Raw genomic sequence first — 26,120 nt, 5'->3', positions numbered from 1 at the left:
TCCGCGCGGGGAACAAAGCCCACGAGAGGGAGGAACTGACTCCTCCGCTCTCTGTCTCGCTTTGCACGTCCATGATCCTTCCGCAGCTTCACCTACGGATCCGAGCGCGGCACTGCCCCTCCTGCCCACGGGGAGGAGAGCATCCCTCGGGCCGCCCAGCGACGGAAGACTAGAACACACTCAGACACATCACGTGCGTCTCACCGCACGGGTCCATCCGGAGCGACAAACCCGGGACCACGCGGCCCGGCGTCCCCCATAACGGCCCCACAGGCGCCCGGGGGGTTCCCGCCTTCCCCAACGAGCCCCCATCGCCACCGAGTGCGCATGGTGGGCCCAGGTAGGCGGAGTCCGCGCAAGGGTGAGTAAAAGGCAACCGGGGCAGGGGAGAGGTACGCCAGCAACGTATCCCCCCAGCCCCCTCACCCGACGGCTCGCCCCGCCCCCGAACGGGACGAAACGCCCCCGAACAGAGACGGGCACGCGACACCCCCAGGGGTCTTTAAACCTCCGCGCCGGAACGCGCTAGGTACCTGGAAAGGGTGGAGGAGAGCGAGCGGCGGGGGTTGCCGTGCCGGGGAGAACGGACGCGGCACGCCCCACACACCCACGGAGCGGGCGACACAACCGCAGCCCAACCGCGATGACGTCGCCACCTTTCCCCGCCTCACGCATCCCGGGCCTACCCGGACATCCCCCACAACCCCACAACCACCGAACGCCGCACCCACACCCCTCCGCGCCTCCCCGCAAACCCGCGCAGCCCAGGCCCCTATCGCCGCGCTGGCAGGCGAGGGGCTGCGGTGGGAAGCGGGATGGCGAGCAGGGAGGCACGGTCGGGGGAAGGGGAGGGGCCGGCGCAGCCGGCGAGGGGGCGATGACGCCGGGATACCCGAAACACGGAGCGGGCGCCTCACGCCCACGGTGGCGCCGCGAGCGGCGGGTCGCGGTTGGACGAGACGCGCCGGGACGAATGGACACAGGCGGGCGGGCAACGTGGGTGCAACCGGCCGGGACGCCCTGAGGCACGCACGGCCCTCCCCGAGCACCCTGTTCTCCTCCCCTGCGCCTACACTCCCCTTCTGCTCGCTCTCTCTCCGAGACTCTCGCGGGCCGCCAACGGCGGCCGGCCTGCACACACACACATGGCCAAAAAACCCACGTCCGCGCAGGGAACAAAGCCCACGAGAGGGAGGAACTGACTCCTCCGCTCTCTGTCTCGCTTTCCACGTCCATGATCCTTCCGCAGCTTCACCTACGGATCCAAGCGCGGCACTGCCCCTCCTGCCAACGGGGAGGAGAGCATCCCTTGGGCCGCCCAGCGACTGAAGACTAGAACACACTCAGACACGTCAAGTGCGTCTCACCACAGGGCTCCATCCGGAGCGACAAACCCGGGACCACGCGGCCCGGCGTCCCCCATAACGGCCCCACAGGCGCCCGGGGGGTTCCCGCCTTCCCTAACGAGCCCCCATCGTCACCGAGTGCGCATGGTGGGCCCGGGTAGGCGGAGTCCGCGCAAGGGTGAGTAAAAGGCAACCGGGGCAGGGGAGAGGTACGCCAGCAACGTATCCCCCCAGCCCCCTCACCCGACGGCTCGCCCCGCCCCCGAACGGGACGAAACGCCCCCGAACAGAGACGGGCACGCGACACCCCCAGGGGTCTTTAAACCTCCGCGCCGGAACGCGCTAGGTACCTGGAAAGGGTGGAGGAGAGCGAGCGGCGGGGGTTGCCGTGCCGGAGAGAACGGACGCGGCACGCCCCACACACCCACGGAGCGGGCGACACAACCGCCGCCCAACCGCGATGACGTCGCCACCTTTCCCCGCCTCACGCATCCCGGGCCTACCCGGACATCCCCCACAACCCCCCAACCACCGAACGCCGCACCCACACCCCTCCGCGCCTCCCCGCAAACCCGCGCAGCCCAGGCCCCTATCGCCGCGCTGGCAGGCGAGGGGCTGCGGTGGGAAGCGGGATTGTGAGCAGGGAGGCACGGTCGGGGGAAGGGGAGGGGCCGGCACAGCCGGCGGGGGGGCGATGACGCCGGGAGACCCGAAACACGGAACGGGAGCCACACGCCCACTGTAGCGCCGGGAGCGGCGGGTCGAAGTTGGACGAGACGCGGCGGGACGAGCGGACACACAGGCGGGCGGGCAATGGGGGTGCAACCGGCCGGGACGCCCTGAGGCACGCACGGCCCTCCCTGAGCACCCCGTTCTCCTCCCCTGCGCCTACACTCCCCTTCTGCTCGCTCTCTCTCCGAGACTCTCGCGGGCCGCCAACGGCGGTCGGCCCGCACACGCACGTGGCCAAAAACCCACGTCCACGCGGGGAACAAAGCCCACGAGAGGGAGGAACTGACTCCTCCGCTCTCTGTCTCGCTTTCCACGTCCATGATCCTTCCGCAGCTCCACCTACGGAAACCTTGTAACGACTTTTACTTCCTCTAGACAGTCAAGTTCGGCACTCTTCTCACCGCTCCGCCGAGGCCGTGGGTCAACCTCAGCGGGGCCGGTCCGAGAGCCTCACTAAACCATCTGATCGGTAGTAGCGACGGGCGCTGTGCACAAAGGCCAGGGACTTAATCAACTCAAGCTTATGACACGCACTTACTGACAACTCCTCCTCCGTGGGGAATAATTGCAATCCCCGATCCCCATCACGAATGGGCTTCAACGGGTTACCCGCACCTGCTGGCGGAGGGTAGGCACATGCTGAGCCAGTCAGTGTAGCGAGCGTGCAGCCCCACACATCTAAGGGCGTCACAGACCTGTTATTGCTCAATCTCCGGTGGCTGAATGCCACTTGTCCCTCCAAGAAGTTGGGGGACGCCGACCGCTCGGGGTCGCATAACTTATTAGCACGCCAGAGTCTCGTTCGTTATCGGAATTAACCGGACAGATTGCTCCACGAACTTAGAACGGGCATGCACCACCACCCACGGAATCGAGAAACAGCTATCGATCTCTCGATCCTGTCTGTGTCCGGGCCGGGTGAGGTTTCCCGTGTTGACTCAAATTAAGCCGCAGGCTCCACTCCTGGTGATGCCCTTCCGTCAACTCCTTTAAGTTTCAGCTTTGCAACCATACTCCCCCCGGAACCCAAAGACTTTGGTTTCCCGGAAACTCCCCGGCGGGTCATGGGAATCACGCCGCCGCATCGGCGGTTGGCATCGTTTCTGGTCGTAAATACGACGGTATCTGACCGTCTTCGAACCTCCGACTTTCGTTCTGGATTAATGAAAACATTCTTGGCAAATGCTTTCGCTCTGGTCCGTCTTGCGCCGGTCCAAGAATTTCACCTCTAGCGGCGCAATACGAATGCCCCCGGCCGTCCCTCTTAATCATGGCCTCAGTTCCGAAAACCAACAAAATAGAACCGCGGTCCTATTCCATTATTCCTAGCTGCGGTATCCAGGCGGCTCGGGCCTGCTTTGAACACTCTAACTTTTTCAAAGTAAACGCTTCGGGCCCCAAGAGCCACTCAGCTAAGAGCATCGAGGGAGCGCCGAGAGGCGACGGGCGGTGGCTCGCCTCGCGGCGGACCACCCGCCCGCTCCCAAAATCCAAATATGAGCTTTTTAACTCCAGCAACTTTAATATACGCAATTTGTACCTGGAATTACCGGGGCTGCTGGCACCAGACTTGCCCTCCAATGTATCCTCGTTAAAGGATTTAAAGTGAACTCATTTCATTACAGGGCCTCGAAACAGTCCTGTATTCTTATTTTTCGTCACTACCTCCCCGGGTCGGGAGTGGGTAATTTGCGTGCTTGCTGCCTTCCTTGGATTTGGTAGCCGTTTCGCAGGCTCCCTCTGCGTAATCGAACCGTAATTCCGCGTCACCCGTGCTCACCATGGGAGACACGGCGACTACCACCAAAAGTTGATAGGGCAGACGTTTGAATGCGTCGTCCGCGCCACGGGGGGCGTGCGATCGGCCCGACGTTATCTAGAGTCACCAGAGCTGCCGGAGCCCTAGCACCCCGGGACCCCACCCCCGCGGGGAGGGGGTGGCGGCCAAGGGGAGGCTGACCAGGTTGGTATTGGTCTGATAAATACACACATCCCCCCTGCGAGGGGGATCAGCACCCGTTGGCATGTATTAGCCAGAGAATGGCCACAGTTCTCCACCTAGGAGACGAGCAAGCGACCACAGGAACCATCATTGATTTAATGAGCCATTCGCAGTTTCACTGTAATGGCCGTGCGTACTGACACACGCATGGCTTAATCTCTGAGACAAGCATATGCTACTGGCAGGATCAACCAGATAGTGGCGGAGGTGAGCGAGCGAGAGCGACAGCGCCGAGGCAGGAAGCCAGGCGGACGGCGGACGCCTCAGCCGCCCCCTGGGGGGTCAACGCCCATCGGCATGTATTCACTCGAGAATGGCCAAAGTTCTCCACGCAGGAGATGAGCGAGCGACCAGAGGAGCCATGACTGATTTAATGAGCCATTCGCAGTTTCACTGTACCGGCCATGCGTACTGACACACGCATGCCTTAATCTGTGCGACAAGCATATGCTACTGGCAGGATCAACCAGATAGAGGCGGAGGTGAGCGAGTGAGAGCAACAGCGCCGAGGCGGGAAGCCAGGCGGACGGAGGACGCCTCTCCCCGCCCACTGGAGGGGCAAGAGCCCGTCGGCATGTATTCGCTCGAGAATGGCCACAGTTCTCCACGTAGGAGACGAGCGAGCGACCACAAGAACCATCACTGATTTAATGAGCCATTCGCAGTTTCACTTTAACGGCCGTGCGTACCGACACACGCATGGCTTAATCTCTGAGACAAGCATGTGCTACTGGCAGGATCAACCAGGTAGAGGCGGAGGTGAGCGAGCGAGAGCGACATCGCCGAGGCGGGAAGCCAGGCAGACGGAGGACGCCTCTCCCCGCCCATTGCAGGGGCCAGCGCCCGTCGGCATGTATTCGCTCGAGAATGGCCAAAGTTCTCCACGTAGGAGACGAGCGTGCGACCAGAGGAGCCATGACTGATTTAATGAGCCATTCGCAGTTTCACTGTACCGGCCGTGCGTACCGACACACGCATGGCTTAATCTCTGAGACAAGCATGTGCTACTGGCAGGATCAACCAGGTAGAGGCGGAGGTGAGCGAGCGAGAGCGACATCGCCGAGGCGGGAAGCCAGGCAGACGGAGGACGCCTCTCCCCGCCCATTGCAGGGGCCAGCGCCCGTCGGCATGTATTCGCTCGAGAATGGCCAAAGTTCTCCACGTAGGAGACGAGCGAGCAACCACAGGAACCATCACTGATTTAATGAGCCATTCACAGTTTCACTGTAACGGCCGTGCGTACTGACACACGCATGGCTTAATCTCTGAGACAAGCATATGCTACTGGCAGGATCAACCAGATAGTGGCGGAGGTGAGCGAGCGAGAGCGACACCACTGAGGCGGGAAGCCAGGCAGACAGAGGACGCCTCTCCCCGCCCATTGGAGGGGCCAGCGCCTGTCGGCATGTATTCACTCGAGAATGGCCAAAGTTCTCCACGCAGGAGATGAGCGAGCGACCAGAGGAGCCATGACTGATTTAATGAGCCATTCGCAGTTTCACTGTACCGGCCGTGCGTACGGACACACGCATGGCTTAATCTGTGGGACAAGCATATGCTACTGGCAGGATCAACCAGATCTTGGCGGAGGTGAGCGAGCGAGAACAACAGCGCCGAGGCGGGAAGCCAGGCAGACGGAGGACGCCTCTCCCCGCCCACTGGAGGGGCAAGAGCCCGTCGGCATGTATTCGCTCGAGAATGGCCACAGTTCTCCACGTAGGAGACGAGCGAGCGACCACAAGAACCATCACTGATTTAATGAGCCATTCGCAGTTTCACTGTAACGGCCGTGCGTACCGACACACGCATGGCTTAATCTCTGAGACAAGCATGTGCTACTGGCAGGATCAACCAGGTAGCGGCGGAGGTGAGCGAGCGAGAGCGACATCGCCGAGGCGGGAAGCCAGGCAGACGGAGGACGCCTCTCCCCGCCCATTGCAGGGGCCAGCGCCCGTCGGCATGTATTCGCTCGAGAATGGCCAAAGTTCTCCACGTAGGAGACGAGCGTGCGACCAGAGGAGCCATGACTGATTTAATGAGCCATTCGCAGTTTCACTGTACCGGCCGTGCGTACCGACACACGCACGGCTTAATCTCTGAGACAAGCATGTGCTACTGGCAGGATCAACCAGGTGGAGGCGGAGGTGAGCGAGCGAGAGCGACATCGCCGAGGCGGGAAGCCAGGCGGATGGAGGACGCCTCTCCCCGCCCACTGGAGGGGCAAGAGCCCGTCGGCATGTATTCGCTCGAGAATGGCCACAGTTCTCCACGTAGGAGACGAGCGAGCGACCACAAGAACCATCACTGATTTAATGAGCCATTCGCAGTTTCACTGTAACGGCCGTGCGTACCGACACACGCATGGCTTAATCTCTGAGACAAGCATGTGCTACTGGCAGGATCAACCAGGTAGAGGCGGAGGTGAGCGAGCGAGAGCGACATCGCCGAGGCGGGAAGCCAGGCGGACGGAGGACGCCTCTCCCCGCCCATTGCAGGGGCCAGCGCCCGTCGGCATGTATTCGCTCGAGAATGGCCAAAGTTCTCCACGTAGGAGACGAGCGTGCGACCAGAGGAGCCATGACTGATTTAATGAGCCATTCGCAGTTTCACTGTACCGGCCGTGCGTACCGACACACGCATGGCTTAATCTCTGAGACAAGCATGTGCTACTGGCAGGATCAACCAGGTAGAAGCGGAGGTGAGCGAGCGAGAGCGACATCGCCGAGGCGGGAAGCCAGGCGGACGGAGGACGCCTCTCCCCGCCCACTGGAGGGGCAAGAGCCCGTCGGCATGTATTCGCTCGAGAATGGCCACAGTTCTCCACGTAGGAGACGAGCGAGCGACCACAAGAACCATCACTGATTTAATGAGCCATTCGCAGTTTCACTGTAACGGCCGTGCGTACCGAGACACGCATGGCTTAATCTCTGAGACAAGCATGTGCTACTGGCAGGATCAACCAGGTAGAGGCGGAGGTGAGCGAGCGAGAGCGACATCGCCGAGGCGGGAAGCCAGGCAGACGGAGGACGCCTCTCCCCGCCCATTGCAGGGGCCAGCGCCCGTCGGCATGTATTCGCTCGAGAATGGCCAAAGTTCTCCACGTAGGAGACGAGCGTGCGACCAGAGGAGCCATGACTGATTTAATGAGCCATTCGCAGTTTCACTGTACCGGCCGTGCGTACCGACACACGCATGGCTTAATCTCTGAGACAAGCATGTGCTACTGGCAGGATCAACCAGGTAGAGGCGGAGGTGAGCGAGCGAGAGCGACATCGCCGAGGCGGGAAGCCAGGCGGACGGAGGACGCCTCTCCCCGCCCATTGGAGGGGCCAGCGCCCGTCGGCATGTATTCGCTCGAGAATGGCCAAAGTTCTCCACGTAGGAGACGAGCGAGCGACCACAGGAACCATCACTGATTTAATGAGCCATTCGCAGTTTCACTGTAACGGCCGTGCGTACTGACACACGCATGGCTTAATCTCTGAGACAAGCATATGCTACTGGCAGAATCAACCAGGTGGAGGCGGAGGTGAGTGAGCGACAGCGACAACCAGCACCCGGCGGGGAAGAAGGGCGCGGGGGAGGAGGTGGCCTCCAAGGTGGGGGCGGTAGGGGCCTCAGTCATGGACGGGCCGCCAGGAAAACGACACGGGTATCCCACCGCCACACCAGCCCGCCAGGGCGGCCCCACGGCGCCCGCGACGCCGGCCGGCCCTACGGACCGCGCACACAGACACGCCACGGCAGCTCTCCTCCTCCCAAACGCGTAAGCCGGGCCCCTGCCCCCGGGGAACCACACGCGACACGCGCCGCGGTGGGGAGGGTGGTTCATCCACGTCTCCTCCGGACACACAACGGTCAAACCCCCACCCGGACCGGACCCGGGGGGGCTCGGCAGCCCAAGGGGGACGCCCCAACCTTCAGGCACGCACACCGGCTCCCAACCGTGCCCCGCGCGGCGCGACGCCGGCCACGACTCAGGAGCGGATCGCAGCAGAGGCGGGGAAACCGGGCACGCCCGGGGGCGGGCGGCCGCCCGCCCGCCCCCCTGCCCCCCTGCCCCACCCGTGCCACGGGAGAGCCGCACGCGCAGAAACCACACATGGGCGACCCCGCGCCAGAACACCAGCCCGGCCCGGCGGGACCCTCCCCCAACTCGGCGGGGGGAGGCGCGGGTCGCGGTAAGCAGGGTAAAAAAGCAGTGTGGGAAGGGGGAGGGCCCGCATTCTCCCCTTCCATGGACCACCACAGACTCGACTCCCCGGGCGCACCGCTACAGCGGGGGCATCCCGGCGGGGGGATTCCAGACGGGACCAGGAAAACGACAGCACCGGCTCGGCCTCGGGCACCTGAGGGACAACCCGGAGCGCTCCAGGGGCACCACACAGGGCCGGGCAAGGCGCGTGCGCGTTTCAGCGCAGCGGCTCCCCCCCCACCGCGGGGAGGGAACGCTCGCGAGACACAGCCACGGGGGCAAGGTGGAGAGGGTCCACCGCGTCAAGGCGACCACGAGGCCCGCCAGCGCCACGAGGCGAGAAGGCAGGATCCCCGAAGGTCGGGCCGGGTTCCGCACCCCTTCCCTTCCACACACCGCCACGGGACGGGGAGGAGAGGAGAGGAGCCCACACGCGGAGCGAGAAGAGCGATCCCATTCGCCACGAATGTCCGTCCCTCGTCCGGCGCGGCTTAGGGCCGGCCCGGGAGAGCGCGACGTCACCACATCGATCTGGCAAGGCAAGAAAGAGAAAGGACCGCCGCGCCCGGGAGGGCAGCGGGCGGAGAGCACGGCCGCTCGGGCGTCAGTCGTTGGACTCTTCCCCCGCGCCGGGAACGAGAGCCGGGCTCAGAATCGCAGCCGAGGAGCCCCAGTAGACCCGCTGACGGCCAGCGTGTCGACACTAATCTCGTGGCACAATCTGCCGCCTCGGGGCAGAACAATAACGGCTCCCGGTAGCGGGGACCCAGCCACGGGTAGCGGGACGCCCCGGAACGGAAGCGCGGCCACAGGCCACCGGGTATCGCCCCATCACCCCCAGAGAAGGGGGCGGGGGGGGGTCAGAAAACGATGCCAGGGCCATCTGGTCAACCCCTCCCCCACCTACCCGCAGGGACCGAGTCCCGTGTGACGGGACCGCGGACACGCGTGAGCGTGAGGAGAGGGCCGCCCGCGCCGCTACAAACGCGCTTCCAAATCGGGACTTGGAAAATCATACCACCGGGATGCCTGCTGGGACCGGGACCGCCGACCCACGCCCACACGCAGGACACGGCTCGCCGCGCTCCCCGACTCGGTAGCGGGAACTCGGGAGAAAACTTCCGGGTGGGCAGAAACCGAGTCCGATGCCCGAGACCCACGCGTGCACGCGTCCCGGCCAACCACGGCCTCCGCGGGCCTCGGCCCACGGCCCTTGCCGGTCACCGCCCTCCCGAGCGGGAACTCGGAAACCTCGGCGGGGAAGTCGCGCCCGCTGACCGGGACCCACACGGGAATGCGCCCGGGGGCACGGAAGACCACGGCCACGGCCCCCCTCACGTTTCCGGATCGGATCGGGACTTAGAAGAAAAACGCCTCTGAGCCGCCGCTGGCCCGCGGGCCGGCCCCAGGAGCGAATGCGGCCGGGCCCACGGGGCCCCGGCAGGCCGCCCCACGCCACGCCACCCGAGTCGGTTGCCACCTCCGGAGCGGTCGGCGCGCCACCAACCTCTCCCGTTCCCCCGCGGCGGCTGGCCGGCAACGGTCCGGTCGCTCGGCGCCCCTCCTCCACCCCCGGAGGGCGGGGAGGGGGGGGCGAGGAGCCGGGCAGCGCCGGCGAGTGCTGGTCGACCCGTGCCGGCGGCCTCACACGGCGCCGCCTGCTACGCCCTCAATAGTCCTGCAGGTCCAATCTCCGGCCCGTGGGCCGCGCGGCAACGCCCAGCCGCCAACGGCATGATTTCGCCGGAGGCGCCGGCCCTCCCGAAGTGAACCGCGGATACCGCGGCCGCATTTTCCTCCACCGTGGCTCCGGAGGGAAGAAACGTTATCAAAGCGGCCGCCAGCTGGAGTCCGACAACCTCCCGCCACGGCAGCGGGACGGATCCCGATGGCGGGCCGGCCACGGTGCCCCGCCGCCCGCCCGCAGGACCGATCTCACCCCGGCACCCCACGTCCTCCTCGGAGCTCCCGGCCGGCACGATGCCACCGCGGCAGCAGAAGGGGGACTTGGAAGGGAAATCTCAGCCTCTTGGCAGGCGGCGGCGGCCGCCGCGGGCTCCCCGGAGGGCCTAGAACAATCGGGACGGCCGGCCCAGGGACCTACCGTCAAACAGGACAACCATTCGCGGGACGACGACAGACGGATCTCACTTATCCTTTTCCTCCTCTTCTTCTTTTCTAGTTTTCCTCTGTTTTCTTTCTTTTTTTTTTTCTTTTAAACGTGGCTGGTTATGTCGTTACAGCAGTCAAAATTGTTTTTCCCTTCCCTTCCCTCCGCCCGGTACCCCTCTTCACTTCAACGATCCCACCCCCGCCCCACTCCGCTCATGTCCACGGGTCTTGCCTGTCAGTTCTTTGGCTTCCCCCTTTCCTAGGTGACCCTTCACTTCCCCCTGTCTGTTTTGTACCAACCAGTTCAGCCTCTTCCTGCCTGCTCCCTTTTCGCCTTCTTCCCCCTTCCTCCCCCCAGTCGGCAACCCTTTCAGTGATTCCCCACACCTATGATTCTATCCCTGTTCTGGTTTGCCCACTTGGACTTTCTTTCTATCCTTGAGATTCACTTCTCGGTAGCTGGGAGTTTGTGGTCATTTTAACCTTCATAGTTTTCTTCTGCTCCCGCCGCTACTTCTTCTTCAAAATGTACTTTTAACGGGGATGAGAAAGAGGCATCAGCCATCCTCACAGACCTCTCCCCGGGGAATGGAAGAGACAGGACCGCAACAAACGAGTGTAACTCGCAACTTTTGTTGTGATGCGATTCCCAAGAATGTCCACAGAAAGGCACCACCGAGACGCTGTCAGACGTGTTAGCGCTTAATGGGGCTGCTCGGGAAGCACTGAAGAGTATGTGTCTCAGCTGTGTTCTCAACTGAGGCAGCGGTAGCCGAGTGGAAGAACTGCTTTTGCAGGAACCCTGAAGACCTGGGTTCGGGTCTTGGTGAGAGCACAAACACCCACGGTAGCCCGTTTTTTGCCTTTTTGGAACACAGCAGAGACGGCCATTTTGTGGCTGTCACCTATCACTTTTCCCAGCCTTCCCACCTCTCCATAAGTCCAGGAAGAGAAGACATCACGACCGAGAGTGAAGCGACGTGCAGATCGGTCCTACTGAAACCAGAGCCAACCAGTGAATGGTAACGGAAGGCAGAGTCACACACTCCCAAAACGCCATGACGGCCGAGAGGAGGAGGATTTAATATCTCTTGAGAATGACGGTGAGGACGAGGTAGTCAAACCGAAAGGAAAACAGAACAGTCCGAACAGTAAGCTGTCAAAGGGTCAGACTACTGAAGGGGGAGCTGCAGCACCTAAAGAAGTGTCGGTAAAATCAAAAAAGAAGTTATATCCAGACCTATCAGAATATACTGCAAATCATTCTGACGAGCGAGAGGTTGATTGGGATCGCTTGGCAGAAGAGGCAGCCGAATGCCATAACCCTGAAAGGCCGCCTCTCAAAACAAGGCCACCGCCCTATATCTCACCCTCCGCTCACCCTTCTGCACACCCTGTTACTGATCCTCGAGAAGAACTGAGGAATAAAATTGAATATTTAAAAGAACAAATACAATTAGAAAAGGAGCATCAGGAATTAATAAGACAATTAGAGGGGCTAAAAATAGGAAAACAAAGAAAAGAACTTGAACCCTCTGTAGAGGGCCCCCAAAGCCAGAGGCCCCCAGTCAGAGGAGCTGCCCCCAAACTTCCCCTTCAGTCACGACTAATACCAGGCTTGGAGGAAATAGAGGCATTTCCAGTGTCGGAAACAGTAGACGCCCAGGGACAGGCCTGGCGACACCACACTGGATTTGATTTCAAAGTCGTAAAGGAATTAAAAACTGCAGTAGCTCAATACGGAGCCACGGTTCCTTACACTATGGCCATTTTAGAATCGGTCACAGATCAGTGGCTCACGCCACGTGATTGGCAAACATTGGCTCGAGCGACTCTAGCTGGAGGGGACTATCTCCTATGGAAATCAGAATATGTAGAAATCTGTAAGAATACTGCTAGACGCAATATGCAGGCAAATAATGGGTGGAATTTTGATATGTTAATTAGAGAAGGCAACTATGGAATTAGTGACAATCAAAGAAGCTCCCCACTAAGGGTGATATGAGCTCCTCTCTCACCAACATTAAACAAGGACAAGATGAGCCTTTTGCAGATTTTGTCCATAGACTCGTTACTGCAGCTGGTAGAATTTTTGGTAGCACCGACGCTGGCACAGACTTTATTAAACAATTAGCTTTCGAAAATGCGAATGCTGCCTGCCGGGCAGCTATTAGGCCATACAAAAAGAAAACTGATTTAAGCGGATATATACGCTTGTGCTCTGACATCGGAGTGGCCTACCAACAAGGCCTCGCCATAGCTGCAGCGATGCAGGGTTTTACTGTGAAGCAGTTTCTAGCTCAACAAGGGAAGAAAAATTGCTTTAGTTGTGGACAAACTGGTCATTTTGCAAGAAATTGCAAAGGGAAAAAGGAATCTAATAATAAAACTCCAGCTCCGGGGTTATGTCCTAGATGCAAAAGGGGAAATCATTGGGCAAATGAATGCAAATCTAAAATGGATGCCCAGGGCAACAGTTTGCCACCTATACAGGGAAACGGGAAAAGGGGGCCAGCCCCAGGCCCCCAAACCCAAACAAATCTATGGGGCAGTAAGCTTTGTTCCATCAACCAGCAATCCGTTTCAAGCCTCCTCAGAGCCACAGCAGGAAGCGCAGGATTGGACCTCAGTTCCTCCACCCATACGGTATTAACCCCGGAAATGGGGGTCCAGGCTCTCCCCACGGGAATATTTGGCCCTCTTCCCGATAATACCTTTGTTTTAATAATAGGCCGCAGTAGTTCGACCATAAACGGTCTGCAGGTCCTCCCAGGAGTCATAGATAATGATTTTGCCGGAGAAATCAAGATCATGGTTTCCTCCCCTGAACATATTAACACCGTTGCTTCAGGCCAAAGATTTGCACGATTACTGCTCCTGCTCCTACTCTCTACTGCCAATACTGCTGTCTCGCAGTACAAAGGTGATCGTGGATTTGGGTCCTATGACGTTTTTTGGACTAAAATTATTTCACCACAAAAGCCCACTATGCTACTATGGCTAGACGGCAAGGAGTTCTCTGGCCTAATAGACACTGGAGCAGATGTTACAATTATAAAAAGAGAAGATTGGCCTGAAGCCTGGCCCTTAGACACAACCATGACTCGTTTAAAGGGAATAGGACAAAGTCAGAACCCTGAGAGAAGCTCTAAATTATTAACTTGGAAAGATCAGGAGGGAAATCAAGGTACCATCCAACCATATGTTATAGCCGGTCTACCTATAAATCTTTGGGAAAGGGACCTCCTATCTCAAATGGGGCTAATAATAGGAAGTCCCAACACCACGGTCACCGCCCAAATGTTAAGAGCAGGATACATACCAGGTCAGGGACTAGGAAAGGATAGCACAGGTATAACGGCACCTATAAACACTCCTCCAAAAAATGACAGAGCAGGTTTAGGCCATTTTTCTTAGGGGCCATTGACACTTCTGTGGCCCATGCTGAAAAAATTACTTGGCTCTCCGATGAGCCGGTATGAGTCGATCAATGGCCTCTTACTAGTAAAAAATTGCTAGCCGCACAACAGTTGGTACAGGAGCAACTCGAGGCTGGCCGTATTGTCCCCAGTAACTCTCCATGAAACACCCTTATTTTTGTTATCAAAAAGAAATCAGGCAAGCGGCGATTACTACAAAATCTAAGAGTAGTGAATAAGACTATGGTGCTCATGGGAGCCCTACAGCCAGGGCTCCCTTCACCCGTCGCCATACCATTAGGCTATTTCAAAATAATCATAGATTTAAAGGACTGTTTTTTCACCATTCCCTTGCATCCGGAAGATCAAAAGCGCTTTGCGTTCAGCCTGCCAGAAACAAATTTTAGGGCGCCCGTGAAAAGATTTCAGTGGCGTGTCCTGCCCCAACGGATGGCAAATAGTCCTACTTTGTGTCAATCTTTTGTAGCCACAGCTCTACAATCTATAAGAGACCGCTGGCCTGACATGTATATAATACATTATATGGATGATATATTAATTGCAGGCAAGGCAGGAACTGAAGTTTTAAAATGCTATGATGAAATGCGCATTGCTCTGCAAAACAATGGTTTAGAAATAGCTCCTGACAAGGTACAACTCACTGACCCGTACAATTATCTACGTTTCCAATTAAGGGGGTCCCAAGTTTCTTCTCAAAAATTAGAATTAAGATTAGACAAACTTAAGACATTGAATGACTTCCAAAAACTTCTAGGTGACATCAAATGTAAATGCCCTATTTGAAAATCAGTAAAGGGGAACTTAAGCCACTATGTGATATCCTTCACGGGGACGCTAATCCCACATCCCCCCGTGAACTCTCCCCTGAAGGCAGACAGGCTATACACAAGGTTGAACATGCTATTCATTCCCAGGATACTACTTTTATAAATTATGACAAACCTCTAAAATTTATCATATGTAAAACAACACTCTCCCCTACAGCTGTATTTTGGCAAACAACACCTCTTATGTGGATCCATCTACCGCCCACGCCAAAAAAGGTCATTGAACCATATTATCGATCTGTAGCTGAGCTCATTATAAAAGGCCGTGATCAGGGTAAATGCTATTTTGGAAAGGAGCCAGACATAATAATCCAACCCTATAACCTTGATCAAATTAATTGGCTCATGCAATCTACTGATTCTTGGCCCATTTCCCTGGCTTCCTTTAAGGGGACGTTAGATAATCACTATCCTCCAGACAAGCTCCTTAATTTCGCTAACAGGCATGAGTTTCTTTTTCCCCTATGCACGGCATCACAGCCAATAGCAACTGCCTTGTTAGTATTCAATGATGGGTTGTCCACTGGCAAAGCAGCTTATACATATCTAAATAAAGAGGTATCATTTATGACCAAAAGCACCTCTGCTCAAATAACAGAGCTGCAAGCAGTACTGGCGTTTTTTTCTGCTTTCCCCGACCAACCGCTTAACATATATACTGATAGTGCTTACATTGCACACTCTGTACCCTTACTAGAGACGGCTGGCCAAATAAGAAGCACCTCCAATGCTGGAGAACTGTTTAGACAATTACAAAGATTAATCATTCAAAGGTTACATTCATTTTACATTGGACACTTACGTGCTCATTCCGGATTAACGGGTCCCCTAGCTGAAGGAAACCAAAAAGCTGATCTTGCCACCCAAACTCCCCAGGTCTCTCAATTATTTGTGGCCAATAACAACATTCAGGACAAACTCGCTGCTGCACAAAATAGCCATCAACTACATCACCTTAATGCAAAAACATTACGTCTTATGCATCACATCACAAAAGAACAAGCTAGGCAAATAGTAAAGAATTGCCCATCATGTGCTATCCATTTACCAACCCCTCACCTAGGAGCAAATCCTAGAGGGCTAATTCCTAACGCTCTATGGCAAATGGATGTTACCCATTTTTCTGACTTTGGCAACCTTAAATACATACATGTCACTATAGATACCTATAGTGGATTCATTTTTGCTTCCCTTCAAACGGGCGAAGCCACCAAACATGTCATTAGCCATATGCTGGCCACCTTTGCAGTATTAGGATGTCCCCAAGAACTAAAAACAGATAATGGGCCAGGATACATTAGCTCTAATTTCTCTCAGTTTTGCAAACGTCTCAACATCCAACATATTACAGGTATCCCTTATAATCCACAAGGGCAAGGAATAGTAGAAAGGGCAAATCAAACTCTTAAAATTACTTTAAATAAAATAAAAAAGGGGGAATAGTATCCCACGAGGGGGTCACCAAGAAACATCCTCTCCCATGCCCTCTTTATACTCAAGTTTTTAAATTTAGATGCTAGTGGCCGGTCTGCAGCCACTCGCTTTTGGCAAACCGAAACTGAAAAGCAATTCGCTTCGGTCTTGTGGAAAGATCCACTAACTAATTCCTGGCATGGCCTGGACCCAGTACTTATCTGGGGCCGAGGATCAGTGTGCATCTACTCTAAAGACATGAAGTCTGCCAGATGGTTACCGGAACGTCTGGTTAAACAAATAAATAACAAGCCTGACACAATAAATAACTGCATAACTAAACCCAGGGACAAGGATTTACCCTGAGGAAAATTTCCCTATTTTCTATTTCAGGACATGTTCAAGAAGAACGTAATCCTGCTGCTCGGGGTACTACTGCATTTTTGCCCGGACATAGAAGGTGGCCTTGGGGCGCTGCAACATGGAGAACCCTACCTTACATTATTCGGGCCCCCCTGCAGCTGTTGGGGAGCTATTGCCACCAATTACGCCACACCCAGTCACTATACCAAAATTGTAGATTGTGGCACAAAAAAGTCCTATCTCATATATGACATGACCTTTGCAGGGGTCTCTGAACAGAGGTGGTATTGTGTAACTAAGCCTCCTATCATACCCGCTACCAATGGCAAACCAGGAGCATGTCCCAAGGAATGCACCACCATCTATAATCGGATGCATTCTACCTGTTATGAGTCAGTACAGGAATGTACCTCCTCTAATGTCATTTATTTTACTGCCATACTACAGAAAGTGCAAAATGCTATTCACCAAGGAGATTGGGGGTCCAACCCTTCACCACTTGGATCTACTAAGTATCTGCAGGCCTCTTGCCAAGGCACTGTTGGAAAGCCAGTATGCTGGCATAAGAAGGCCCCTGTACATGTTTCTGATGGTGGTGGTCCTCAAGATAGAATAAGAGAAATTAAAGTGCAAAAACAAATAGAGCATCTCATAACAAGCCTGTATCCAAAAATCAATTACCACCCTCTGGCGTTACCTAAACCACGGGGAATAGATCTAGATACCCAGACCACTGACATCTTGACGGCCACCCACCGAGCCCTTATCATCTCCAACCCCCAACTAGCTGCAGACTGCTGGCTATGCGTGGCTTTAGGCACGCCTATGCCCTTAGCCATTCCTGCTAATATCACCTCCTTTAATGAGTCTCATCAAAATTGTAGCCCCAGCTTGCCCTTAGAGTACAGCCCATGTATTTTCCTGCTTCCCTCTGCCTCCAAGGTAAGTCTCAGAATAATAGCTTTGACATTCATGTTGGATTTGTTGAATTTGCTAACTGTAGTAGCACAGTGAACCATAGCAACTCCCTCTGCCCAGGCAAAGGGCAGGTGTTTGTTTGTGGGGGAAACTTGGCATTTTCATCCTTGCCCAAAAATTGGACAGGAATATGCGTCCTAGCTACCTTATTGCCAAACATAGATATAGTTTCCGGAGATGACCCTGTTCCCATTCCCAGTTTTGACTACATTGCAGGACGCCACAAAAGAGCCGTATCTTTCATCCCCCTATTAGTAGGGTTAGGCATTTCAGGGGCATTGGCCACAGGGACAACGGGGTTAGGAATTGCAGTTCACTCCTACACAAAGCTCTCTAATCAGCTAATTGACAATGTTCAAGCTTTGTCCAGCACCATTAATGACATCCAAGATCAGTTAGACTCCCTAGCTGAAGTAGTTCTCCAAAATAGGCAAGGACTGGACCTACTTACAGCAGAACAGGGAGGAATAGGCTTGGCTTTGCAGGAACGTTGCTGCTTCTATGCCAACAAATCAAGCATCGTCCGAGACAAAATAAAGAACTGCAGTAAGAACTAGTGAAAAGAAGAAGAGAACTCTTCGAAAATACCCTGTGGAGTGGACTTAATGGGGCCCTTCCCTATCTCCTCCCACTTTTAGGACCTCTCTTAGGGCTACTCCTGCTGCTATCCTTAGGACCTTTCATTTTCAATAAGATGATGGCCTTTATCAAGCAACAAATAGATGCCATAAAAATGCAGCCAATACAGGTCCATTATCATAAATTAGAACAGGCTGAGACTGAAACTTCCCATGATGCTCATACACGTAACTAATGCCTCGGTGAGCTGGACTGGACAGTCATTGACGGGCAACTGGAGACCACACGCCTTGTCAGCCGCCGCCTAAGACAGGTATCTGGCCTAAAAGAAGCTGCCTTAGATAACCAATGACGGGTAAGGTAAGGCTGGCTCCGTGTGGCGATCTCCCGACCTAAGACAGGCGCAGTCCCCGCGAGGCTCTCAGCTTACATAAAATAAAAAAGGGGGACCTGTGGGGAACTAAAAAGTTCCTCAGCTCAAGTCTTACTAACTGGCATCCTAAAGTTCTGCTTGGCATGGCCTCACCATCCCATAATAGTTGTTTACTCCTTACTAGGGCAACGACCCTCTTTCTGTTCCTGGGACTGTTGTCCTGCGGTTTAACTCATATCTACCAGATACCGCCCAAGCTGCAGCCGCGTTCCCACCGGATGACAAATTCCTCTTCTCCTGAACCATAATACTGTTTTGACTAAGAATAAAGGAGACTTGATCAGAGCACTGTCTTATGTCCTCTCCTTGTCTCTCTTGTCCCTTCTTTATCCTCACTCCCCCTCTAGGGTTCTCGTTGCTCGACCTGTGGGACGGGTCAAGTGGCGCCCAACGTGGGGCCTGAGAACGGGGGACTCAGTGAAGGACGCCGTTCGAGGAGCCGGCCAAGTAGAAAAGAGGAAAAGGCTACGTGGGAACCTGCCGCGTTGACCTCACCTCGGTAAGTGAACGGCGATCATGGGTCAAGAAATGAGCCGACATGAGCTCTTTGTTGAACAGCTAGGACAGGCTCTCAAGGCACGAGGAGTTAAGGTTAAAGTAAAACAATTGTTGAAATATTTTGATTACATCAAAGACTTATGTCCCTGGTTCCCCGCCGAGGGGAACATTGATCCACCATGGTGGAAAAGAGTAGGAGATACCTTAAAAGACTTTTATGATACGTTTCGTCCAGAGAAGGTTCCTGTAACTGCCTTCTCTTATTGGAATCTAATAGATGAACTCCTATCTCAAAGGCATAGTGATCCTTTAGTAACTAATGTAGTAGAAAAAGGTCAAAATATCTTAAAGGCAGATCATAAGGAGGAGAGTAGAAAAAATAAGGGAAATGACAGCAGAGAGGAGGATAATTTAATATCTCTTGAAAATGACGGTGAGGACGAAGTAGTTAAACCGAAAGAAAAACAGGACGGTCCCAATTGTAAGCCGTCAGAGTTTCAGATTACAGAAGGAGGAGCTGCGGCACATAAACAAGTGTCAGTAAAATCAAAAAAGAAGTCATATCCAGACCTATCAGAATATACTGCAAATCATTCTGACGACGGACAGGTTAATTGGGATCGCTTGGCAGAAGAGGCAGCCAAATACCATAACCCTGAACGGCCGCCTCTGAAAACAAGGCCACTGCCCTATACCTCACCCTCCGCTCCCCCCTCTGCGTACCCTGTCCTTGATCCTCGAAAAGAACTGAGGAACAAAAATGAACATTTAAAATAACAAATAAAATTAGAGAAGGAACATCAGGAATTAATAAGACAATTAGAGGGGCTAAAAATAGGAAAGCAGAAAAAAGAAATTGAGCCTTCTCTGGAGGGCCCTCCGAGCCAGAGGCCCCCAGTCAGAGGAGCAGCCCCCAAAATACCCCAAAATACCCCAATACTAGGCTTAGAAGAAATGGAAGCATTTCCGGTATCAGAAACAGTAGACGCCCAGGGACAGGCCTGGCGACACCACACTGGATTTGATTTCAAAGTCATAAAAGAATTGAAAACAGCAGTAGCTCAATACAGAGCCACGGCTCCTTACACTATGGCCATCTTAGATTCGGTCACAGATCAGCGGCTCACTCCAAGTGATTGGCAAACTTTGGCTCGAGCGACCCTAGCTGGAGGAGACTATCTCCTCTGGAAATCAGAATATGTAGAAATCTGTAAGGATACTGCTAGGCGCAATATACAGGCAAATAATGGGTGGAATTTTGATATGTTAATTGGAGAAGGTAACTATGCAATTAGTGACAATCAAATGCAATATGATCCAGGACTTTTTGCTCAAATTCAAGCAGCAGGTAAAAGAGCATGGAGGAAGCTCCCCGCTAAGGGTGATATGAGCTCCTCTCTCACCAACATTAAACAAGGACCAGATGAGCCTTTTGCACATTTTGTCCATAGGCTCGTTACTGCAGCTGGTAGGATTTTTGGTAGCACCGATGCTGGCACAGACTTTGTTAAACAATTAGCTTTCGAAAATGCGAATGCTGCCTGCCGGGCAGCTATTAGGCCATACAAAAAGAAAACTGATTTAAGCGGATATATACGCTTGTGCTCTGACATCGGAGTGACCTACCAACAAGGCCTCGCCGTGGCTGCAGCGATGCAGGGTTTTACTGTAAAACAATTTCTAGCTCAACAAGGGAAGAACAAATGTTTTAATTGTGGAGAAACTGGTCATTTTGCAAGAAATTCCAAAGGGAAAAAAGAATCAAATAGTAAAGCTCCAGCTTCGGGGTTATGTCCTAGATGCAAAAGGGGAAATCATTGGGCAAAGGGATGTAAATCTAAAACGGATGCCCAAGGCAACAGCCTGCCACCTATGCAGGGAAACGGGAAGAGGGGCCAGGCCCAGGCCCGCAAACCCAAACAAATCTATGGGGCACTAAGCTTTGTTCCACCAACCAGCAATCCGTTTCGGGCCTCCTCAGAGCCACAGCAGGAAGCGCAGGATTGGACCTCAGTTCCTCCACCCATACGGTATTAACCCCAGAAATGGGAGTTCAGGCTCTTCCCACGGGAATATTCGTCCCTCTTCCCGAAAATACCTTTGGTTTAATAATAGGCCGCAGTAGTTCCACCATGAATGGTCTGCAGGTCCTCCCAGGAGTCATAGATAATGATTTTGCCGGAGAAATCAAGGTCATGGTTTCCTCCCCTAAACATATTAACACCGTTGCTTCAGGCCAAAGATTTGCACGATTACTGCTCCTGCCTTTACTCTCTACTGCTAATACTGCCGTCTCGCAGTACAGAGGCGATCGAGGATTTGGATCCTCTGACGTTTTCTGGGCTAAAATTATTTCAGCACAAAAACCCTCTATGCTACTATGGCTAGACGCCAATGAGTTCTCTGGCCTAATAGACACTGGTACAGATGTTACAATTATAGAAAGAGAAGATTGGCCTGAAGCCTGGCCCTTAGATACCACCACAATGCATTTAAGGGGAATAGGACAAAGTCAGAACCCTGAGAGAAGCTCTAAATTGTTAACTTGTAAAGATCAGGAGGGAAACCAAGGTACCATTCAACCATATGTTATAGCCGGTCTACCTATAAATCTTTGGGGAAGGGACCTCCTATCTCAAATGGAGCTAATAATGGGGAGTCCCAACAACACTATCACTGCCCAAATGTTAAAAGCAGGATACTACCAGGTCGGGGACTAGGAAAGAATAACACAGGTATAACGGTACCTATAAACACTCCTCCAAAAGATGACAGAGCACGTTTAGGCCATTTTTCTTAGGGGCCATTGACACTCCTGTGGTCCATGCTGAGAAAATTACTTGGCTCTCTGATGAACCGGTATGGGTCGATCAATGGCCTCTTACTAGTGAAAAATTGCTAGCCGCACAACAGTTGGTACAGGAGCAACTCGAGGCTGGCCGTATTGTCCCCAGTAACTCACCATGGAACACCCCTATTTTTGTTATCAAAAAGAAGTCAGGCAAATGGCGGTTACTACAAGATCTGAAAGCAATGAATCGGACTATGGTACTCATGGGAGCCCTACAGCCAGGGCTCCCTTCACCCGTCGCCATACCATTAGGCTATTTCAAAATAGTCATAGATTTAAAAGACTGTTTTTTCACCATTCCCTTACATCCGGAAGATCAAAAGCGCTTTGCGTTCAGCCTGCCAGAAACAAATTTTAGGGCGCCCTTGAAAAGATTTCAGTGGCATGTCCTGCCCCAAGGGATGGCAAATAGTCCTAATTTGTGTCAATCTTTTGTAGCCACAGCTCTACAATCTATAAGAGACCGCTGGCCTGACATGTATATAATACATTATATGGATGATATATTAATTGCAGCAAGGCAGGAATAGAAGTTTTAAAATGCTATGATGAAATGCGCGTTCCTTTACAGAACAACGGCTTAGAAATAGCTCCTGACAAGGTACAACTTACGGACCCGTATAATTATCTAGGCTTTCAACTGAGAGGGTCCCAAGTATCTTCACAAAAACTAGAATTAAGATTAGATAAACTTAAGACACTGAATGACTTCCAAAAACTTCTAGGAGACATTAATTGGTTGATGCCGTATTTGAAAATTAGCAAAGGGGAACTTAAGCCACTATATGATATCCTTCACGGGGACGCTAACCCTACATCATACACAAGGTTGAGCATGCCATTCATTCCCAGACTACTACTTTTATAAATTATGACAAACCTCTAAAATTTATCATATGTAGAACAATACTCTCCCCTACTGCCGTATTTTGGCAAACAGCACCTCTTATGTGGATCCATCTACCGGCCACGCCAAAAAAGGTCATTGAACCATATTATCGATCTGTAGCTGAGCTCATTATAAAAGGCCGTGATCAGGGTAAATGCTATTTTGGCAAGGAGCCAGACATAATCATCCAACCCTATACCCTTGATCAAATTAATTGGCTCATACAAACTACCGATTTTTGGCCCATTTCCCTAGCTTCCTTTAAGGGGACGTTAGATAATCACTATCCTCCAGAGAAACTCATTGAGTTCGCTAACAGGCATGAGTTTGTTTTTCCCCTATGCACGGCATCACAGCCGATAGCAAATGCCTTGTTAGTATTCACTGATGGGTCGTCCACTGGCAAAGCAGCTTATACATATCTAGATAAAAAGTTATCATTTATGACCAAAAGCACCTCTGCTCAAATAACAGAGCTGCAAGCAGTGCTGGCGGTTTTTTCTGCTTTCCCCGACCGTCCACTTAACATATATACTGATAGTGCTTACATTGCACACTCTGTACCCTTACTAGAGACGGCTGGCCAAATAAAGAGCACCTCCAATGCTGGAGAACTGTTTAGACAATTACAAAAATTAATCATTCAAAGGTTACATTCATTTTACATTGGACACTTACGTGCTCATTCCGGATTACCGGGTCCTCTAGCTGAAGGAAACCAAAAAGCAGATTTAGCCACCCGAACTCCCGAGGTCTCTCAATTATTTGTAGTCAATAACAGCATTCAGGACAAATTCGCTGCTGCAGAAAATAGCCATCAACTACATCACCTTAATGCAAAAACATTACGCCTTATGCATCACATCACAAAAGAACAGGCTAGGCAAATAGTAAAGAATTGCCCATCATGTACTATCTATTTACCAACCCCTCATCTAGGAGTAAATCCTAGAGGGCTAATTCCTAACGCCCTATGACAAATGGATGTTACCCATTTTTCTGACTTTGGCAATCTTAAGTACATACATGTCACTATAGATACCTTCAGTGGATTCATCTTTGCCTCCCTTCAAACGGACGAAGCCACCAAACATGTCATTAGCCATATGCTGGCCACATTTACAGTATTAGGATGTCCTCAACAAATAAAAACAAATAATAGGCCGGGATACACTAGCTCTAATTTCTCTCAGTTTTGCAAACATCTCAACATCCAACACATTACAGGTATCCCTTATAATCCACAAGGGCAAGGAATAGTAGAAAGGGCAAATCAGACTCTTAAAATTACTTTAAATAAAATTAAAAAAGGGGAATGGTATCCCACGAGGGGGTCAACAAGAAACATCCTCTCCCATGCCCTCTTTATACTCAATTTTTTAAATTTAGATGCCAGTGGCCAGTCTGCAGCCACTCGCTTTTGGCAAACTGAAACTGAAAAGCAATTCGCTTCGGTTTTGTGGAAAGATCCACTAACTAATTCCTGGCACTGCCCAGACCCAGTACTTATCTGGGCCCGGGGATCACTGTGCATTTACTCTAAAGAAATGAAGTCCGCCAGATGGCAACCAGAACGTCTGGTTAAACAAATAAATAGCAAGTCTGACACAATAAATAACCACAGCTAAACCCAGGGATAAGGATTTACCCTGAGGAAAATTTCCTTATTTTCTATTTCAGGACATGTTCAAGAAGAACGTAATCCTGCTGCTCGGGGTACTACAGCATTTTTGCCCGGACATAGAAGGTGGCCTTGGGGAGCCGCAACATAAAGATCCCTACCTTGCATTATTCGGGCCCCCCTGCAGCTGCGGGGGAGGTACTGCCACCAATTACGCCACACCCAGTCACTATACCAAAATTGTAGATTGTGGCACCAAAAAGGCCTATCTCATATAGGACGTGACCTTTGCAGGGGCCTCTGAACAGAGGTGGTATTGTGTAAATAAGCCTCCTGTCATACCCGCTACCAATGGCAAACCAGGAGCATGTCCCAAGGAATGCACCACTATCTATAATCGGATGCATTCTACCTGTTATGAGTCAGTACAGGAATGTACCTCCTCTAATGTCATTTATTTTACTGCCATACTACAGAAAGTGCAAAATGCTATTAACCGAGGAGATTGGGGGTCCAACCCTTCACCAATTGGGTCTACTAAGTATCTGCAGGCCTCTTGCCAAGGCACTGTTGGAAAGCCAGTATGCTGGCATAAGAAGGCCCCTGTACATGTTTCTGATGGTGGTGGTCCTCAAGATAGAATAAGAGAAATTAAAGTGCAAAAACAAATAGAACACCTCATAACAAACCTGTATCCAAAAATCAATTACCACCCTCTGGCGTTACCTAAACGGCGGGGTATAGATCTAGATACCCAGACCACTGACATCTTGATGGCCACCCAACCAAGCCCTTAACATCTCCAACCCCCAACTAGCTGCAGACTGCTGGCTATGCATGACTTTAGGCACGCCTATGCCCTTAGCCATTCCTGCTAATATCGCCTCCTTTAATGAGTCTCATCAGAGAAGGAAAACTCTGACTCCAAAAAACCTCCGCTGCCTTGCGGCATACCTCTTCAGGGGAAAGGCTAAGGGAGTAAACCCCGACAGAAAATCCGGAGCCGGAGTCCCTAAGGCGGTTTGACGTTGTAGTCAACACCGGCAACTCCTGCGGCGCACCTGAAGCCAAGCTGTATTGACTCCGTCTTTCCCTTGGACCCTTCAGCTGCGAAGAGAGGGGGGGTCTGCTGCATGGGCAACAGCAGACCCTCCATATCACCCTGCCCAGGCTCTGTAGCTTCAGCATCGCTGGAGAGGACACTCCAGCATCATCGCAAGATGTCGATTCAACACGGGAGGAGACAGATACCGTGTCACTCCCGAGTCGGACTGCACAGCCATTCTCGGCGGTGCAGATAGACTCTTAAGAAGCTACACCATCGTCTCTCAAGACGGACGGCTGCCGACGACGAATGAGTCTCATCAAAATTGTAGCCCCACCTTGCCCTTTAGAGTACAGCCCATGTATTTTCCTGCTTCCCTCTGCCTCCAAGGTAAGTCTCAAAATAATAGCTTTGATATTCATGTTGGATTTGTTGAATTTGCTAACTGTAGTAGCATAGTGAACCATAGCAGCTCCCTCTGCCCAGGCAAAGGGCAGGTATTTGTTTGTGGGGGAAACTTGGCATTTTCATCCTTGCCCAACAATTGGACAGTGTGGGGAACTAAAAAGTTCCTCGGCTAAAGTCTTGCTGACCGGCATCCTAAAGTTCTGCTTGGCATGGCCTCATTATCCCATAACAGTTGTCTGCTCCTAATTAAGGGCAACTTCCCTCTTTCTCTTCCTGGGAGTTGCTGTCCTTCATTTTAACTCTTATCCGTTAGATAACGCCCCAGCTGCGGCTACCCTCCTCCCTAATGAAAACTTCCTCTTCTCCTGAGCTACAAAAATGCTGTTGT

General features: G+C 52.9%; 1 pseudogene; it reads right to left on the bottom strand.

Annotated features, from left to right (window-relative positions):
* Positions 1-2,394: 2,394 nt before the first annotated feature.
* LOC150002413 (18S ribosomal RNA) lies at positions 2,395-4,278 on the bottom strand (annotated as a pseudogene).
* Positions 4,279-26,120: the final 21,842 nt, after the last annotated feature.

The sequence above is a fragment of the Furipterus horrens genome, unplaced genomic scaffold, assembly GCF_987537825.1.
Source record: "Furipterus horrens unplaced genomic scaffold, mFurHor1.1.pri manual_scaffold_9, whole genome shotgun sequence".
Lineage (NCBI taxonomy): Eukaryota > Metazoa > Chordata > Mammalia > Chiroptera > Furipteridae > Furipterus > Furipterus horrens.
This window is presented reverse-complemented; position numbering and strand designations above follow the sequence as displayed.